This window comes from Solanum lycopersicum, chromosome 2 (genome assembly GCF_036512215.1).
Source record: "Solanum lycopersicum chromosome 2, SLM_r2.1".
Classification (NCBI taxonomy): domain Eukaryota; kingdom Viridiplantae; phylum Streptophyta; class Magnoliopsida; order Solanales; family Solanaceae; genus Solanum; species Solanum lycopersicum.
The window spans coordinates 31,103,750-31,110,416 of record NC_090801.1 but is presented as its reverse complement, the minus strand read 5'-3'; the positions used below and the strand labels follow the sequence as shown (position 1 = coordinate 31,110,416).

Genomic DNA, 6,667 nt, shown 5'->3' with positions numbered 1-6,667 from the left:
TATTAAGTATGGTCTTTTTCTTTTTCGATTACTTTTTCCTTTTGTTATGTTTCAAGAAGAGTGGCTATATATATATATATATATATATATATCACAGAATTTATAAAATAATACTCAAAAATCTATCAATTCATTAAAATTAAAACACTATATTATTTTACATGCAAGATTATATAGTAACGAACATTAGTAATGTAAAGAAAAATGACAATTATAACGTCTTTATCATCTATCCTTCAATCAATCATCTTTAATTTAATTTTATAATTTATCCTTTTCCTCTGGGATGTGTTACTATTTGATATTTTTGGAAAATTAGATGAACATCAACATAAGATATAAATTTTATAGTAATTAAATAGTCTCTATATGTACTAACAAATACTTAAAATATTAATTTTACAGAAACTTAAAAAATAAAGTCTAAAACATGTACTAAAAAACAACAATTAATATCATAAGCATAAATTAATGAAGGTAAAAGAATATACGAGGATCTATACAATAGAATAAAACAGAAAGGAAAAAATTAAGCCTACTGAATCCAAAGTGTCCCTTAAAGAAATCATTCCGCTATAGTACCTAGGGCTTAGAGGAATAAATCCTCTCAGGATGAAACAATTCTACTCACAAGTGTATTATACAAAAATAACGGTGTTAGTGAGTCATTCAATAGGAGCAAAGTACATGAATATTTAATTGTTCAGAAGAAGAAGAAAGCATTTAGAATTTTTGTTGTTTTAAAATGAGAGAAAATCCGTCTATTTGTAGAAAACAAAAAGTAGTGTGAACAAATACTTATTGTGCCTTATCGAAAAAGTCACAACTCTTTGGAAAAGTTACAACCCTTCAAAAAGGTCACAACCTTTTATAAAAGTCACAATTTTTCATAAAAGACTCAAGTATTCATAAAAGTCACATCTTTTCATGAAAGGGGAAGACCTTTTTTTGGAAATAAATAAATTTAAAGGAAATTTTAACTTGTGATGACGCCACGCAGACGATCGTATGGTTCTCTTTTATATAAATATATGATATATAATGATGATTGATCACCTAGTATAATATATGGATATTTATTTGCATGTGCATACTTTGGGCACTAAGTATATTGTATAACTAGCTTACAACATATATTATGTTGCGTGAATCCATTTTACACACAATGTATATTGTGTGACTGTAATACTCAGAAAGTCTCCTAATCTAGATCCTAACATGAAAGTCTAAGAGTTGTAACCCTGTTTTAAAATCAATTATAATGTATATAAGTCATTTAGGAAGTTTAGAATCAAAACGTAAAGGAACGTCCATGACGTCCGAAAACTAGTGCAAAAGGTGCTAGCATGCCTGAGCCTATTTGGCAAAGTTTTAGGAGTTGGGAAATGATGAAATTGGGTGGTAAGGTTTCTAACACGTATTAGAGTTGGTTTATAGTTGAAACGTTCGGGTATTGACTCCCCAAGGACCAACCAAGGGCCCTTGAGGAGGACCCTTGCATTTTGGCAAAAGTTGTCGAGAGGCAATGTCTACCTATGTGTGCATGCGACGAGGCATGGGTGGATCCACGACCGTCGATGCCTCCATAGACCAAAACTTATCCATTTTGTATAATGGTCCATTTGGGTCAGTCTCTGACACCAACGACGGGTGTGCAGGACGGAAGGGGGCAAGGGCGTCGACTGGCCTACGGCCCATCAGTCGGGATCTCGTAGGTCAAGTCTGTGTGTTGCTGTTTTGTTTTACTTAATTCATTTAATTAGTTAGTTAATTAATGGTTAGGGGAGGTTCAATTAAATTAATTAAGTACCTTTATATAAAGACTTAGCCTAATTAAACTAAACTCAACTCTCATAATTCCCAAAACCCAATTGTTCTTCCTTCTCTCTTCTTTCTCTCTCCCAAAGAAGCTCCACAGAAGACCTAGCAAAGGTGGGTTCTAGGGCTGCAAGGAGGGGGTTTTTCTCCATCAAACTTCATCAATTAGTATGGTATGAGATTCCTTTTACCTTTGGGATCTCTTTTCCCCGAAGGGTTCCTCCAAATTGATTTCAAAAAGAAGAGTTTTAGATGAGTTTTCTTCTATTACGAAATTGATCCTTTAATTAGCTTTGTTTATGATTTCTTTAGATAATTATGAGTATATTATGATGTATTGTAATCCAATTATGCTAGTTCTTTTTTAATTAACCAAAGTTGTGAAGTAGATCATGAATTTTACCTAAGTCTCTAACCCTAGGCTATGAACTGGTGATAAATTGTGGTGTAGTGATTCAATTGACTTCATTATTGTGTTAATTACTATTGTTTGATGATATTAGACCCATTGTTGGTTTGAATTGGAGGGTTGATGGTAAAACCTTGATGATGGCTTGTGAAGGAGATTGGGGTAAGTCTTGTGATCTCAAACCTTTATTTCAATTATGATTACTTGTGTTTAGTGATGAAGTTGTATAAAAGTATACCTTATGATAGATTGATTAGGGTTGGTATGATGTTGAATTGAAATGTCTTGAATTATGTGATTATGCTTAAGATGTATTGATATAAAGTGGTGATGAAATACCTATATACCTTACTATGATATAATGATGTTAATGTGCTAATCTCACATATGAGGGTTGTAATGATAGGTATTCTTATGCAATTCCTATTTAGCTATGACTATCACTATATAAGGGGTAGACCCTATGAACTAATCTAAGATATGATTATAAATGAAAGACATTTCGAAAGGGACTCTAGCTTAGTACCAAGTGAACTAGAGTGAGGAGTGTCCCTTCCCACATAGGGAAGGAAGGATCACTAATGTACTCATGAGATTGGAGACTATAATGTGTGTATCATAAAGAGGGTCTCAACTATATATCCTAGTTCTTGAACTATGTTGCCCCCATAGGAATACTAGCTAGTGGATCCACGTAGATGCTATGTTTATGTTTTGGTACTACCTTGACAAGTAGTCCACCTTTTTTCGTTGTACGGTTCCATGACACCGAATTTCACATTGTCTCATGTGGTCTATGTTGGTTAAGGAAAGATGTTTCCGAAAGTAAAAGGAAATAATAGTGGACCCTAACTAGGATGACTTGAGGGGTTTGACTTAGTCTAGGTAGGGGTATGAGACTCTACCTATACGTTGCACTAGTTACCCTTAAAGGGAGTCTTTGAAGGATGTTTTTATATGAGTATATGCTTATAAATGTAAATGATATGTATATGTTGATCTTATATGTTAATGACATTATGTGATGTTGGTTTTGCTTATGAACATGTGGTTGGTCTCTATTGCTAAAGTACGATGATGTTTACTCTTAATGATATAATATGTGAAGTTGCGCAATGCTTATGGTTCTTGTTAAGTTTACTTGGTTGAGTAAGGTTATGGGGCCTTTCTTGGCCATTGCACTAGTGGACTTATTAGGGGTGTATAAGTGATTGTCTTGCTTTGTTTATGATGTTATGAACTTTTATACATGCTTATTGATACTATGACTTGATGATAGAGTTGTTTTGATTATGTGCTTAATTATGTTGATATGTATGTTGACTTGACAACACTTAGTGTTGTTGGTCTTGTGATGTATGGTCTTGACTTAATAGAGATGTGCTATTGACTTGTATTGATTCTTGATTGTGCACAAGGATTTTCAAAGTAAATTAACATGCTTTAATGAAATGTCCCTTTTTAGCATGATTTTTATGTTGTATGTGCATATGGTCCTATACTTAGTACAAGTGATGTGCTAACCCCGTTTCTCTCTTTTTACCCAACATTTTAGGTTCTGGGCGTTGAAGGGTTCGTGACGACTTTTGAAGAAGACTTGGATCCTCATTCTCCAAGTTGGGTAGGTCCTCACTTCTTTGAGGACAATGTCACTTTCTAGCATTCGATGTTGATTAGTCTTAAAGACACTTTGTTCATTCTCTTTCATTTGAGTACTATAATTGTATAGCCTATATGTGGCTTTATTGGTGTTGATGTATGAGTTATTCCCAAATTGTTATACTCTTGTTTAGATGGTTTAATATGAGACATCCGTTCCAATACTATGTTATGTATCTTATATGTATATGTGCCATAAAAGTAGAAGACTATGTATTCTTCTTATACGAAGGGTCTAGTATACTCGATATGAATATATTATGTGTAAGCGAGAGGTCTAAGTAAACCTCATGAAGTAGAGTAGATGAAAATTTTTAATTTTTTCGCGTTTTTAACCTATGAATGTAATGATGAATGCTAAGAGGCTAGTCTTAGTCGGTACTTCCCGGATGTGACAGTGACGTAGTGCAATCTTGTATTTCAGCTTCTAAAAGGATGGAGTTTATAATGCCTTGGTGAATATATATGCTAGCTAAATTATCACTTGAATGAATTTGTACGCATTTGCTTCATCCTTCTTTTGAAAACCATGAGTAAGAAAAAGAACTTTGATGAAATATATTTTGTTCAGTCTCTTTTTATGTTTCTTCCTCTTATATACATGCAACATTGTCTTCATATAATATTGTTGGAATGTCTCTTTTCAAAAAAGGTTAATGTGTTGAGTTATTGATCTCAATCAAATATATTTTTGACAATCACTCAATTTATTATCTTGTCGGCATAGACTAATTAATTGTTTGACTTGCTAATAGTCATAACAAAGAATTAATGTAACGACCCATAGCATACCCTAAATATTTATTTGGTGTTGAGTTGTTGAGATGGTGATTTGACTTGATAAATCTACGGCACATTTTGATATTATTTTAGTGGAATAACTAGTTTGTTTTGAAGAATACATATATATTCTGATATTTTTGATGAGGTGATTTATTTTATGATGTAATTATTCTGTGGACAAAGGAGCTTTTAGAAATATGTCAGTTTTTTATTTTAGAAAGGGTAAGTAATACATCTTGTTGGGTATACATGTTTTACTAACTTTCTCTGTACTTATTGCATGTTTTTGATTGCAAGAACTGAAACCACGTATGAGTGGTACTTGATTTGTTTCTTGCGATTGAGATTTGTGAATTATAGAGCATTTGAAGTCCCATTTTAGCATAAATTTTAGAGTTAAAACTTTATAAATATAATCAACTTGTATTTTTTATTTGTACAGAATTTAAATGTTTGAACATGTATTTTAATTTTTAAAAATTAGATGTTTATGGGTGAAAGTGAAATTTCTTTTTCAACTTGGATAAGATAACAAAAAAAATATTTGCAAAACATACAAATTTTTGAAGATAAATTTTTTAAAGTCTAATCTAAAATCTTGATCAAACGCTAGCAAAGCTTGACTTTTGAAAAAGTATTACATGTCTTATATGAGGGAATATCAACTTGCTTACAAGGGAAATTTAGTCATTTCATATTCTTATGTGGAGATCTTAATAGTTGATTGCATGTACATACAAAAATTCCAAGGATAAAATTCGAACAATTGAACAAGCAAAAAAAAAATGATACAAATATATGTAACCAAATAGTGGCGGATCTAGGATTTTAAGGTTGTGGGTGCTTTGAAGTGAAACTATAAAAAATATGTGTTAACAATGAGATTCGAATCTTGGTACAACAACATTAAAAGAGTCTTAAGTATGCATCCTAGAACCATTGGGCCAACTATATGATTTATTCATTGGGTGCTCTATGTTAATTTTATACAAATACCTAACGATTTCTACATAGATATATATATTTCATAACGAAGTTAATGGGTGCTCGAGCACCCAGCGGACACCATGTGGGTCCGCCCCTGAAACCTAATAATGATTATCATATTCACTCGGGATCGATGTTGGATTCATTCAAAGCATATGTAAAACATGGGCTCCTTCTAACTAGTACGTCCTCCGTTTCAAAAAGAGGTAGTTCGATTTGACACGAAATTTAAGAAATTAAAGAAGACTTTTCTTTGTGATTCTAAATTTGTGTTATGTTAAATGTACAAAATTGTCCTCTAATCTTATAGCCTTAAACATGCCACGTAAAATGCTGAAATAAAATTATTTCAAAAAAAGAAAATATGTCATTCTTTTTTAGATAGACTAAAAGGGAAAAAATATCATTTTTTAAAAATAGACTAAAAAGAAAAGTAAGTCATTTCTTTTGAAAGAAAGAGAATATTATATACATGTCAATATTGTTACAAATATATTGGAATGATGTATAATAATGGAGAATTTTCGCTTATAGACACTCAAAATAACTTACCTATGCTCCATAACTATAGTTTGTTAATTACGATTCGTAGCTAAGGGGGAGAGAGTTGAGTGAAATTGGGAGAGGGAGGAGAGAGACGAGCGAGAGGGGGCATAGAGTGGAAATAGGCAAATTGTATGTTAAATATGTCGAATGATATATATATATATATATATATATATATATATATATATATATATATGTATATATATATATATATATATATATATATTTGTCAAATAATTGTATATATGTTACATATCAAATCGAGCAAGATTGAGAGAGAGAGAGGAGAGAGGACAAAGGATAGAGAGAGACAAACTATCTATGTATATCTGTCAAATAATTTTTTTTTTGTGTGTGTGTGTATATATATATATATATATATATATATATATATATCGAGAGCACGAGAGGGAGGACAGAGGTGAGTGAAAGAGGGTATAGAGTGGAGATATGCTAATTGTATTG

General features: G+C 31.8%; 1 long non-coding RNA gene across 1 annotated transcript; it reads left to right on the top strand.

The window, feature by feature from the left end:
• Positions 1-1,055: 1,055 nt before the first annotated feature.
• On the top strand, positions 1,056-4,988 carry LOC112940970 (uncharacterized). Its single transcript, XR_003245806.2, has 3 exons — positions 1,056-1,991; positions 2,322-2,389; positions 3,783-4,988. It is a non-coding gene; the product is annotated as an uncharacterized lncRNA (long non-coding RNA).
• The last annotated feature ends 1,679 nt before the right edge of the window (positions 4,989-6,667 follow it).